General features: G+C 43.9%; 1 pseudogene across 1 annotated transcript; it reads left to right on the top strand.

Moving 5' to 3' along the window:
• Nucleotides 1-1,487: 1,487 nt before the first annotated feature.
• On the top strand, nt 1,488-3,060 carry LOC309811944 (thiol S-methyltransferase TMT1A-like; annotated as a pseudogene). Its single transcript has 2 exons — nt 1,488-1,521; nt 2,522-3,060. The product of its transcript is annotated as a thiol S-methyltransferase TMT1A-like (transcript).
• The last annotated feature ends 11,293 nt before the right edge of the window (nt 3,061-14,353 follow it).

Below are 14,353 nucleotides of genomic sequence, written 5' to 3'. Positions count from 1 at the left end.
CTGATTGAAATTTTACCTTTATATATTGATTGTACAAATCACTGTAATTTTTTAAAAATCCCAGGAAGCTCATGCTATACCATGTCCACCCCCCTCCCCTGTGGCTGGTCCCTGCGGGCCCCTCCTAATCCCCTGGCCACTCCCTCACACTCACCAAGGATGCTGGCACCTGGTCCTGAGTGCTCCCCTTCACCCTGGCACCCTCAGCTCCAGGCACGTGACCCACTCAGCATCTTAGCCTGATCGTTCCTTAGCTCCTCAGTTCCAGTGACCTTCACGTTCATCTTTTTTCTCTTGTCTCTGCCCTTGTCCCCTCTCTAGACCCTAAACTGGTTCATCTCTGAAGTTTCAAACTCTGATCTCACACCACGGTACCATTCATAACTCTCCCACGTTCAGCAGGTGGGTTCTTCAGCCACACCAGCATGTCCAGTCCTGAACCCAGTCATTCCATTTTCTAACCCCCCCTACCCTCCTTCACACTTTCTTTCCAGCTTGGACTCCTTGTACCCCACCTTCTTTGGCCCCTACCCTTCAGTCTCCTACACCTGGATAAACCCCCAGCCCTGTTTAGCCTAAACGTTGACCTTCTCTGCTCTAAACTGCCATGCCTCGTGAAGGAAACCATATCCTCAAGATCCAGTGTCACCACCGACTCACAGTCCCCAGGCTCACCTGCATCCTCTTTGCTACTAAGGGCTTCTCTCTGCCTTTGGTCAGCAATTTCTCCCAGTCCCCCCCGGTTGCTGCTGCAAAGTTTCTTTACTCTCTTCCTATCGCCCACCCTGTACCCTACACCCCCGTTCTCAGCAATAGATCATAGCCTTCTCCTTCACGGAGAAAATCAAAGCCCTCTGGTTAAAAACTCTCTTACCATATATACGGGAATAAAGACACAGATCTACTAGAGAATGGACTTGAGGATATGGGGAGGGGGAAGGGTAAGCTGTGACAAAGTGAGAGAGTGGCATGGACACATACACACTACCAAACGTAAAATAGATAGCTAGTGGGAAGCAGCCGCATAGCACAGGGAGATCAGCTCGGTACTTTGGGACAACCTAGAGGGGTGGGATAGGGAGGGTGGGAGGGAGGGAGATGCAAGAGGGAAGAGATATGGGAACATATGTATATGTATAACTGATTCACTTTGTTATAAAGCAGAAACTAACACACAACTGTAAAGCAATTATACTCCAATAAAGATGTAAAAAAAAAACCCAAAAAACAAAAAACCTCTCTTACATTCTTTCCCCCACCTGAACTTACCTCCTTTCCCCCACCTGAACTTACCTCCCCACCCATCTTTTCTCTCTGCCTCCAGGCTCTGAGGACAGATTGTCTCTCCACCTGCACCCTGGATGCAGCGTCCCGCACCTCCTCAGATACAGGCTTCCATTCCGTGGCCACCACTCCCTAATACAGTCACCCTCTCTTTCTCCCCTGTCCCTCCCCTCCCTCTGACTGCCTTCCGTTTGTCTGCATGCATGTTCATTGGCGTTGTAGGGGTAGAAGCCAAATGTCAGTGGGCTGAGGTCCGAATGAGGGGAGGACGCGGAAACTGTGAGTGCTGAACACAGTTTCTAATGGAGCCTGGCAGTAAGAGGAAGCGAGACGGGAAATTAGCTTGAAAGGAAAGAAAACTCAAGGAAAGGATTATTGTAGGATAAGAGACTTGAGCAGGCAGATTGGCAGAGGAGAAGGAGAAGGGCCGCAAAGAGAGATGTTAAGTATGAGAGGGGGGCGGAGCTAATTAAGGGAGCGAGGCGGGTGGAGGTGGAAGATGGATTTAGGAGTGGGCTGCGCGGTATCCAGCCCTGGGTAGAGGACAAACGCCTTCGTCTATGGCAGGAATCAGCTAAGGGTGGACAAAGATCTAGATATTCCAAGGTGTGGGCAGAGGAGGCTAGTTCAGAGACGTTTCTACAGACTCTAAGAGAATGGCTATTTCTGCTTCCAAAACATTCTGTGGGGCTCTTCTCACCAAATGCTCTACCCAATCATCCTATGCACGCACTTTCTCTGATCTCAGTCTGCGTGACAATGACTCTCCCTAAAGGAGATCAGCAGTCTCCAAGGAAACCAGGCAGCTCCAGGTGAAAGGTGGAGACTCTGACTCGGCTGCGCTTCCCAGCTACACGACCTTGCAGCTACCTTCTGTGAGACTCAGTTTCTCCTTCTGTAAAATGGGGGATTAAGAGTGTCTGTCTCATGAGTCCTTTTAAGTATTGAAGAAGATAATGTAGAAAATGTACTTAAGGACTCAGTAAGCGGGAGTTTTTGCTGGCCTTGGAGCACCTGCCCGCAGCGATTCCTACCGTGTCTTTTCTGGTAGGAGCCCAAGGAGGTTGGGACTTGAGACACCACTCCCCTTGATGTGTCCTTCATTTGACGACTCGGTGCTACTGGGGGGTTTACAGGGTGTTCCATTCCCCGAGGGGGTGGCGCCACCCCCCACCCCGCTCCCATTCCTCCATCCCCTGTCCCCACGGCTCTCTTTCCTGCACGCTGCCCCTGGCAGTCCTCACCCACCCTCTCTTTCTTTCCGTCTGCATCCTGGCATTTCCCATGTACCTTCTGGACTTTCTGGGCTTGTGGAACCGGATATGCAAAAAAGGCTTCCCCTACTGCTTGGCGAGGTTCACTGTGATGTACAATGAACAGATGGCGAGCAAGAAGCGGGAGCTCTTCAGCAATCTACAGGAGTTCGCGGGCCCCTCCGGGAAGCTCTCCCTGCTGGAGCTGGGCTGCGGCACAGGGCCCAACTTCAAGTTCTACCCGCCTGGATGCCGGGTGACCTGTATTGATCCCAACCCCAACTTTGAGAAGTTCTTGATCAAGAGCATTGCTGAGAACCGACACCTGCAGTTCGAGCACTTCCTGGTGGCTGCTGGGGAGGACCTGCACCAGGTGGCCGACGACTCCATGGATGTGGTGGTCTGCACACTGGTGCTGTGCTCCGTGAAGAACTAGGAGCAGATCCTCCAGGACGTGTGCAGAGTGCGGAGGCCGGTGAGTGCGGGGCGTGAGGAGGGAGAGACCACCTTCACTGTGTGTTAAGCCGCTAGAGCGTCGGGCTGCATAGACGCCTGTGGGCTTCAGGTACAGCTCCCACGGGCCTTAGACAAGCCACTTCATTCATTCCTTTGATCATTGATCTATTCAACAAATATTTAAAGAATGCTGACTCTGTAGCAGCACTGTCTTTCCGGGGTGAGAAATGAGCCTCAGAGTGGTTAAATGACCCACACAAAGACAGATGGCTCATAAAAATGGCAGAGACACAACAAAAATCCAGGTGCCCTAACTTCTAGGTTAAGAAGACCTAGGCCAGAGATCTCACCAAGCCATCCCTCTAGTGACTTCCAACCTGGGGTCACCTAAGTCCCATCACAGACTCCAATTTTCTAACGATGAGAACACTGAATCTCCCAGAGGGCTGCCAGAGCGTCTCCCTTCTGCAACAAATGAGAATGCATTGAGTACACAGATAGCCATCTTCATTTATAGCATGTGTTCTTCATTTTTCACCTTGGGGCCTCAGGAGTTATCTACATACCATTCTCTAGCCCTTTCCTCAAGCAACAGTCATTAATCATTTGTAGAAAATGAACAACTATGCTGGGAAAGAAAGGGAGAGTCAGGGCAGAGCAGTTCTCCAACGACATTGCAGATGGTATCACCTTGCATCTTTGACCGCTGTTAACTTTTCAGAGTTCCTTATGTCATTGTCTTTAATTATAAAGGCAATTAATCAATGTGTCCTACTTGTTTAAAAGAATTCAAAAATTCAAGAAGAACATAGAGGGAAAAATGAAAGTTCTCCCTTCACTTCCTAAATCCCACTCCCCTTACCTGTCCCTGAAGTCACTATGTTAGTGGGTGTCCTTCTGGTTTTTTCTTTTTTAAATTCATGTTTCTCCTCCCTGGTGTTTGGCAGTTTTTCTATCTATCTCAAGTTTACTAATAATTGCTTTCAGGTTTCAAGTTATATTTGAACTAGTACTTCCCCATCAACATACCAAAAGTATATAGTCATGTGACACCCTCCACCTATTTTGTTTTTTATTTCCTCATCCTCATCCCCTCTTTCCTCTCAACACCATCAGTCTCTCCATCCCATATCCTGGGCTTGGTTGAAATAATCTGTCACTTTAATTTCAACTTTCTGCTAAGGATTTTTCCCCTTGTCTTCTATTTCAAAGATCTTTTCTAATTTATAACATAGTTAAAAGTCAGTTTGTCATCATCCATTTACTTGCTATAGATTTTACTAGATTTATTGCTCTCCACTGCTTGATATGCTTTTGGTCTTCTTTTATCTTGAGATGTCTCTGTTTTCATTCAAATTTAATTTTCATTTGTCTTAACTACCTTCTTTTTTTTTTTTTTTTTTTTTTTTTGCGGTACGCGGGCCTCTCACTGTCATGGCCTCTCCTGTTGCGGAGCACAGGCTCCGGACGCGCAGGCCCAGTGGCCATGGCTCACAGGCCCAGCTGCTCCGCAGCATGCAGGACCCTCTCAGACCAGGGCACAAACCCGTGTCCCCTGCATTGGCAGGCAGACTCTCAACCACTGCGCCACCAGGGAAGCCCTTAACTACCTTCTTGAATAGGTTCCTGAGAAATGGTTCATGGATCTTGCAGATCTGAAAATGTCTGCCTTCTACCCTAATATTTTAACAATATTTTGGCCAAGATTCCTTCCCCCTGGAAGCTGTGAGTCTTTTCCATGGCCCTGGGGCTTTCCAAGTTGCAGATGATAGCTTCAATGCCAGTATAATTCTCTTTCCTTTTCAGATAACTTGTTTTTGTTGTTGATCGTTTTATGACTGGGGTTTTTAGGATTTTCACTCTTTTTTTTTTTAAGTTCTGAAATTTCACCAGGGTCTAGGGTTCTAAGAACTCAAAGAACTCAAAGTTTCTGATGTATCTCCTCTGGGGTCCAGCTAGAAACCAAACTTTCCCCAACCACTTATTAGCTGGTTAGCTTTTTATCCTATTAGTTGAGTATCCCAGCAGGACAATGGGAAAAAGAAAGTCTCCCTTTCCCACTTCAGCCATCATTTTCCCAGTATGCCCCAGATATAGATAGATCGAAAGATGGATGGACCCCTTATTTTCTCTCTTGCACTTGAATCCCTGTTTCCTGCATTCTATCTCTTCCTCTTTCTTAGTTTACCCCTTAGTTTTTATAGAGCATATCCTCCAGTAGCTTTCTGAGAAAGGTGAGGTAAATGTGTTGATAAAATGCATGTCTGAATATTCTTTATACTCAAAACTAATTCATAGTTTGTACAGCTGTAGAATTCTGAGTTGGAAAAAGTTTTCCCTCAAAAATTTTAAGGTTTTCATTGTCTTCTAGCTGCTAATATTACTGCTGACAAGTTTGAAGTCATTCTGATTCTAGATTCTGTATATGAAACTTTTTTCTCCTCTCTGTAAGTTGGTAGAGTCTTCCCTGTTCCCAGTAAAATGATTTGTTATCTGTTGGAGATTTAGTGGTCCATTTCAACCTGCAAACTTATGTCCTTCAGTTCTGGAAGTTTTTCTGGGACTCTTTCTTTTTTTTTTTCCTCCCCTTATATTTCCCTTGTTCTCTCTTTCTGGGACTCTTCTTTTTTTTTTTTTTTGCGGTACGCGGGCCTCTCACTATTGTGGCCTCTCCCATTGCAGAGCACAGGCTCCAGACGTGCAGGCTCAGAGGCCATGGCTCACGGGCCCAGCTGCTCCGCGGCATGTGGGATCTTCCCGGACCGGAGCACAAACCTGTGTCCCCTGCATCGGCAGGCGGACTCTCAACCACTGCGCCACCAGGGAAGCCCGGGACTCTTCTTACTTAAATGCTGGACCTCTTTGGACTGGTTCCCTAACTTTCTTATCTTTGATGTCCTATTTCCCATATCTTTACCCTTTTTCTCTATTTTCTAGACTTCCTTCATATTCTTTTCAAAATAATTTACTCAAGTTTTCATTTCTGCTATCATAGTTTTTATATTTCCAAGGGCTGATTTTTTTTTCTAACTATGCATTTTTAATTGAATCCTGTTCTTGTTTCAAGAATAATCTATCTTCTCTTTTTCTTTGATAACATTAATAAAAGGGAGGTTTTTATTTTTAATATTTTCATCTCCCTACTTAGTCTCTGCTTCCTCCAGATTTTTTTTCCTGCTTGTTTTTTTTGTTTGTTTTTTTTGTGTGTGTGTGTGGTATGTGGGCCTCTCACTGTTGTGGCCTCTCCCATTGCGGAGCACAGGCTCCGGACGCGCAGGCTCAGCGGCCATGGCTCACGGGCCCAGCTGCTCCGCGGCATGTGGGATCTTCCCGGACCGGGGCACGAACCCGTGTCCCCTGCATCGGCAGGCGGACTCTCAACCACTGCGCCACCAGGGAAGCCCACCTGCTTGTTTTCTGAGCTTCGGTTTTTATGTTGGAGGCTCTTCTCAGATGACTATCGGTCCATGACTGATTACTCACATTTCCAGAGGCAGCACGAACAGCTCCATGAGCATGCATGAACCATGTCAACGCTAGGCTCTCTGTAGAGTGAGCTAGCTAAGCTATTCACATGGAGAGAGTCCAGTAACAGCGTTTTGGGTCTTTCCTTTGAAGCTGGTCAGAAAAATCTTCCAAACCCCTTCTTGGAATCTGTAAGTCTGACTTCTAGCATTCTGGAAACCAAATGAGAGAAGAGGGCTGGGGGTCTCAGCACTTGCTTGTAAACTTTACTTCATTCACCATCTTTTCAGTAAGGTGTCTATGCCCCACTGTGCCTTGTTATAAAGACCCTCTGTTTAACCAACTCCAGAGAATAAAACTGAAGTCCTCTGTGGAGGTGGGGAGAAACAGTGTCTGGCTGTTCTGAGGAGGGGAGGGGATTCCAAGGTCCAATGGCTCATAAATAGATTTCAACCAATCTTCTAGATTTTTTAAATCAATTTTATTGAAGTACAATTTGCATACAATAAAATGCATCCATTTTAAGTGTACAGTTGGATCTGTTTTGATAAAGGTATACACTCATGTAGCCACCACCAAAATAAAGATATAGAACATACCCATTACCCGCAAAGGATTTCCTTGTGCATCTTTATAATCAATGCCCACCACCCTAGGCCCCAAGCAAACACTCATCTCTTTTCTGTCACTATAGAACAGATGTCTCTTCTAGAATTTCATATAAATAGAATTATACAGTAAGTACTCTTTAGTGTCTAGCTTTTTTGCTCAACATAAATTTTTTGAGATTCATCCATGCTGTTGCATGGGTAAGCCTTCATTTCTTTTTATCGCTGAGTAGCACTCCATCACATGAATATAGCACAATCCACACCTTTTATGGACATTTGAGTTCTTTCCAATTTGGGGCTATATTGAATACCTGATATGAAATCTCTTGTACATGCATTTTTTATGGACATACATTTTCATTTCTCTTGGGTAAATAAATACCTAGAACTGGAGTTGCTGGGTCATAAGTAAATATATGTTTACCTTTATAAGAAACTGCAATGTGATTTTCCAAAGTGGTTGTGCAAGTTTACTTTTCTACCAGCAACACATGAACATTCTAGTTGCTCCACACACTCACTAATACTTGATATTATTAATAATTCTAATGGGGGTTTGGTGGATTTCATTGTGGTTTTAATTTGATTTCCCTAATAATTAATAACATTAAGCATATTTTCATGTGCTTACCAGCCATTCATGCATCTTATTCTGTGATGTGTATGATCAAATATTTTACCCATTTTTCAACTGGGCTATTTGTCTTCTTACCAAGTTGTAAGTGTTCTTTCTATATTCTACATTCAAGTCCATTGTCAAATATATAAATTATGAATATTTTCTACCAGGCTGACTTGACTTTTCATTTTCTTAATGATGTCTTTTGAAAAGCAAAAGGTTTTATTTTGATGAAGTCTGGTTTATCAAATGTTTTCTTTTATGCTTCATGCTTTTTGTGTCTTAGCAAAGAACTCTCTCTCTACCCCACGATTGTAAAGATTTTCTCTTATGTTTTCTTTTGGAAGTTATATAGTTTTACCTTTTATGTTAATGTCTATGATCCATTTATAGTTCGTTCTTGTGTAATGCATCAAATTCTTTTTTTTTTTAATGGATACACAGTTCTTCCAGGACCCTTTGTTGAAAAAAACTATTCTTTCTCCATGGAATTGCCTTTTTGTCTTTGTCAAATATCAATTGACCATATATGTGTGGGTTTATTTTTAGATTCTATTCCATTCCATTGGTCTATGTGTCTATCCTTTTGCCAATATCATACTGTCTTAATTACTGTAGCTTTATATTAAGTCTTGGAATTAGGTAGCTTAAGTCCCCCAGTGTTAAGTTCTGTTAGGGTAAGTTTAGAGTAGTCTTTACTCTGGACTACCTTGGGCTTTCCACTAGTGCATGATCCTTCTGGGGTCTCTGCTGAGTGCCCCGGGTGTTTATTAAGGACTCTCCTCTCTGACTGGTTGTAACTTGAATGAGCTCTGAAAATTGTTCAGCTTACAACTCCCCAGTCATTCTTTGCCTAACCTCATGGAGTATCACTCTACACATACAAGACTGGTTACTCAACCATGGACCCAAGGAGAATCCATGCAGATTTCTGAAGCTCTCTCTCTGTAGATCCCTTCTTTCTCCCAGCTGGCTTAAGAGTCAACTTTCTTGGGTCTAAGATATTGTATTTAAAAACCTAGAGTTCTCCTCCCATGTGTCTCATTTACTACTCACACAGGACACTTCACTTCTGACACTTGTGGTGGCCAAATTTATTGGAAGTTTTGCCCACACCAAGCAATTCTGCAACACCATCCAGATATCCTACAATTTACTCCATTCTGGCACTTATCCACCTAGAGATAGGGTCAGGTCCCACAGATTAAGGGCTCAGTCGCACAAAATTGCCCCCTCCCTTCAGCCACCAATCACAAGTCCAGGTTGTCAGGTGTGCTTCTGATTGATTTGCTATAGATCTGAGGTTCCCACGACCCCTTCCTCAGGTTCCATTAATTTGCTAGAGTGACTCACAGAACTCAGGAACATTTATGTTAACCAGTTTATTAAAGGATATGATAAAGGATACAGTGGACAGCCAGATGAGAAATACATGGGGCAAGGTGTGGGAGGGTCCCAAGAGCAGGAGCTTCTGTCCCCATGGAGTTGGGTTGCATCACTCCCCCAGCCCCATCCATGGATGTTTTTAGCAATTTAGAAGCTCTCCAAACCCCCTTCTCTTGGGATTTTATGGAGGATTCTTCACATAGGTGTGATCAATTATTAACTCCATTTCCAACCCCTCTCCCCTCTCTGGAAGATGCGGGGGTGGAGATAAAAATTCCAAGCTTCTATTCATGGCTTGCCATCCAGGAGCTCACCCAGAGCCTCCTGAGAAGAACAAAAGATGCTCCTAGTGCTATTACACTTAGGAATTTACAAGGGTTTTAGCAGCCCTGTGTCAGAGACAGGGTCAAAGGCCAAATATTAGAACAAAAGGTGCTCCTAAGGCTCTTATCACTTAGGGAATTATGAGGGTTTTAGGAGCTCTGTGCCAGGAATGGGAGGTTGGGGGGCAGAGATCAATATATTTATTTTTCTATTAGCTCACAGTTAGTTACAACTTGTTCTACTTTCTAGCTTCCAGAAGTGTTCTGCCTTAACCCTTGCTGTTTTCTTTGTCTTACACACAAAACAGTTCTGCTATAACATGATATATACATTCCTGAAGATCACGGTACTATGTGTACATCAACTATATGTCAATTTAAACAAAAGGTTTTTTTTTATCACCATACTGTGCAAAATCATGCAACAAAACCACAGAGCTTATGAAGGGGAAAAGGGGTTAGGGGCACAATACTCAAAAATGTCCTCAGTGACCTGTTAAAAGAAGATAGGAGCCTAATAAAAACAGTAGCACAGTTTTACACATATTAAATGGCTAAGAAATACATAACAACTACAATAAATAGAGCATTTTACCTGGAAAGAGGCTTGACATTTGCTTGTGGACATGGGCACCGGAAGGGTTGCAGCTTGTGAGTTATTGTGAGTTGTATGTTATTAGCAGCAGGAGGGTTACCTGAAATTTGATGGAAAGTTGTAACAGTTAATGTGGATGGATGTGGGTTGTGAACTGAGGCAGGTGGTAGTTGTTTGAGTTGTGTGTGTTTTGTGTATTTCTACGTGGCTCAGTTATCCACATTCACCCATGTGCCTTACACACAAAGTTGTGCAAAAGCAAATGTGAAATTCACATTAGGCTCAAATCATTCCATGATATATCAATCATGTTGAAATGAATTCTCATTTTCAAAACAACCAACTGTATTTGTATCCAAACAAACTTCACTGCAGTTTTTGTGAGTTTCGGAGAGTAAATATGTGTGTTCAATCTGCCATATTTATTTCTTTCCACAGGTGACTCCCCCAAGTAGACAGTGGGACCTGCCGGAGTAAGGACACGTAACGCTCTGTCAAATTTCCCCACTGTCTAACCCAGCATCTGACCCTCACTGTGTGCTCACTGATGTTGGTTTAATAGAGTTCCAATGAAAGTTGTTCTTTGGCCATTTAAAGCATCAAACAGACAAAATATTTTTGTGAATTTATGAAGACACACTATTTAAAATAGATTGCCATCTCCAGGAGATGCCCTTAACTTCATGGAACATACAGCAGCCAAACATTCTAGCTGGAATTTCTCCGGTCAGCAATTCCTCAGCCTAGCTAGACACTTCTTATTTGAAGCCTGTAAGAAAGAGCCAGAATGTTCTGGAAGGGGCTACTTTCTTTCAGCCAACATTACATCTCCCACAGGTCCATTGGCCAGGGAGCTATCCCTTCCTCATACCTCTGCGTACACAGAACTAAAAAGAAAGCACGTAGGCACTGCAAAGGCCACTGCATCTCAGGAACTCAAGATCTGCCCTTTGTCAGTCAGGTTCCAATAGGGAGAAAATGGTCACACTAGTTATTTAAACAGAAAGAATTCAACGTAAAGAATTGTTAACTAAGTACAGAACTGTTAACTGCATAACTGAAAGAGAACCCTAAGATATCAGGGAACTTGGCACTGACAGAAGTAGATACTGTAACTAGGGCTGAGGGAACAAAGGGAAGAGGTTAGAAGTGTTAAAACTCAGAACCTTAGGGGAGGGGCCCCTGAGACGCAGAACTCTGGGGCAGAGGTGCTGCTTGGCTGGCACTGGTACCTCTAGTAGGGGGCAGGATGAAACTGATTGATTCTTCAAGTGTTGGGAAAACTGCCAACTGGATTCAGCTGCTGCTACAGGAAGGCAGGGCTGCTGCCAGGGTGAAGACACATTGCTGGGGCATTGCGTGCGGACCGGAAGCCCACAGAAAGCAAACACCCCGCAGTCTCCCTCTGGCATCCCCTACTGGCAGATCCTAACAGAGCCAGCTGGAAAAGCCAAGTTGCAACTCCACATTGGAGGCAAGACACAGTAACAACTATTACACCCGTCAACTGGGAATCCCATCTACCTGCCATCACATTTTCCTGAGCTGACTAAACCAGCCCATCGTTTGGGCATTTGCCCCATATCACCCTTCAGTCTTTCAGGGAGAGCATCACCAGCACAGCCCCTAAAACAATTGGCTTAGTCATGGGTTGAATAAATGGAGATGCCTTGTTGTTGGCTTTCTCACCAAGTTGTGCAATAAAAGTATCTTTGCAGTTTCCATTCCTGTCATGACTCCTGGTAAACAGCAGGTAGCCTTAAATGCTCCTTGAATAAAAACAAACTTGTATTCAAATATATGCTAGTTAAATCAAGTAATTTGCCTATTAAAGTATAGGCTCTCTTTTTTAAATGATAATATGCCAATGTCATTTCAGTGTGGCATTCAAATTAGGTCAACCCTTTAGAAAACAATTAGTGAAAAACCATGTCCATGAAGATGTTCATTAAGGCAGTGTGTGTGTGTGTGTGTGTGTGTGTGTGTGTGTGTGTGTGTAGAGAGAGAGAGGAAGAAGGAGAAGGAGAAGAAAGAGGAGAAGAGGAGGAGGAGGAAGAAGAAAGAGGGGAGGGGGAGGGGAGGAGGAGGGGGAAGCGCAGGGGGGCTGGGGGGGAGAGAGTAAGCAGCCCACATATCCTACAGTAGGGGAGTAGTTGAGTATGATACAGTCTCTCATTAGTATAATACGCCCTCACTTAAAATCAGAGTTACGGAACTAGTGTTGTACTATGGAAAAAATACTTATCTTCAGGAAGCCTGGTAGCAAAACAGATTTGGAGTCAGAGCTCCCTGGTTTCCAGCCCTAGCTCAACCACTTACTAGAAGTGTAACATTTAACAGTCTCCCTGAGCCTCAGTTTATCTCTGATATCAGGAAAACACCTACTTTGCAAGATACATTAAGGATTAAATGAGAAAGAGAAAACAACCTACACGGAGCCTGGTACATACTAGGTATTTCATAAGCAGTGAGTGTTTTTATTTGCCTTAGGTAAACATGCAGATGGAAAGGTGTAGCAACATTACAGCTGTAATTATATTTAAAAGAAAACAGGCGCACAGAGGGGAGAAACTGAAAGGAAATACACTAAAATACCAAATAGTGGTTGTATCTGAGTGGTAAAATTATGGATGACTTTCCTCTTTTTCTGTTTTCCAAATATTAATCATGCAGTTTGGAACATTTAAAATGGCAAAACAAGAATCATGTTGAAGGACAAGTTTTGAAAAAACCTCCCAAAGATCAGGAAAAGTAACGATTCATTGGTCAGTAAAAAGTCTAAAATGTTGTCTGCCTGCCTGTATAATTCAGTCCCAATGCTATAAGATGGGGCCAAGGAAAGCAGGCATCTATGCCAGAGAGCTGTAGGGCTAGGGAGTGACGGGTGCTTGTCTCTACACAGCAGAGGGCATCTGTGCCGGGGGCAGTGGCTACAAGAAGAGATGATGGATGGGAGAAACCTGGAATGAACCATGTGATGTTGGGATTGATATTGAAGGTATAAGTGTAGACTCATGGCCTTCAAATTAGACAGATAAATTAAAATACATAGATTTAAGTTGTGTTTGTGTGTATATATATATATATATTCCCTACCTCCCTTCACTGATGTCTTTGATTCAGTAAACTATTGTTTACTCGCTAAATACACCATATATTTCCATTAAAAGTCTCATTATGTCCATGTTGTCCACCACCTGAACAGGTTTTGCAGTCACTAGTCCAGAAGGTTAAAGCTTGAAGGTAACATTCTGTTCCTGGCTTAAGAGTCACAAAATCACTGACAACATTTCAAAAGCTGTGAGCATACCTACTGCCCAGATCTTGGTTTCTAGATACCATCCTCCACTAAAAGAAACTAATTTGCCTCTGAGAAATGACAAATTCTAGAGCTGGGACAGATAAATCACAAGATGAGTCAGGACTATCTTGTTCCAGAAACTTGGGAAGTGCTTAAAGAATGGAGGGACTATATCAAAAGGACACAGAAGCCAGCTTGAAGGGGTTCCCACTGGCCAAAGCTGAGATAACCTGAGCCTCAAGATAAATAATAAATAAAATAAGGATCCCTGAGTCTATACTAATATAAATAAATAAATGTGGTGTAGAGAAAGGGTTTTTTTATCCCCTACAGAAGATGCCAACTAATAAATGTAGAAGTAATCCTGGATTTGTCAACCATCATAGTAATAATTAAACCAAGAAACATCAGCAATGCTCGTGAAGGAATTTTGGTGAGGATCAGGATATTTACATGGTCCCAAAGTGTCTTTCCACAAAGTGCTTTTTTTTTAAATTTTTATTTATTATTTATTTTTGGCTGCATTGGGTCTTTGTTGCTGCGCACAGGCTTTCTCTAGTTGCGGTGAGCAGGGGCTACTCTTCATTGTGGTGCGCGGGCTTCTCATTGCAGTGGCTTCTCTTGTTGTGGAGCCCAGGCTCTAGGCGCGTGGACTTCATTAGTTGCAGCACGCGGGCTCAGTAGTTGTGGCTCGCGGGCTCTAGAGCGCAGGCTCAGTAGTTGTGGCGCATGGGCTTCGTTGCTCTGCCGCATGTGGGATCGCCCCACATCAGGACTTGAACCTGTGTCCCCTGCATTGGCAGGCGGATTCTTAACCACCGCACCACCAAGGAAGTCCCAATAAATGTATCCATAAAACGTCACCAAACTTTGTTGTCCTTGGACCTCTATGCCATTCCCCAGCATTGTGTCCCCAGCAGCAGTGGGCAGGACCCTGCTGGTGCAGTAGACAGGGGAACCAGGAAAGGGCTGCCTTTGAAGCAGGTGTCCCAGCCGCCAGTCACTGAGGGATTGTGAGGTTTGGTTTTTTTGCCACCCAGCAAAGTTGCTGCTTCATTTT

Source organism: Mesoplodon mirus (assembly GCF_964341445.2).
Source record: "Mesoplodon mirus genome assembly, chromosome: 11".
Classification (NCBI taxonomy): domain Eukaryota; kingdom Metazoa; phylum Chordata; class Mammalia; order Artiodactyla; family Ziphiidae; genus Mesoplodon; species Mesoplodon mirus.
This window is presented reverse-complemented; position numbering and strand designations above follow the sequence as displayed.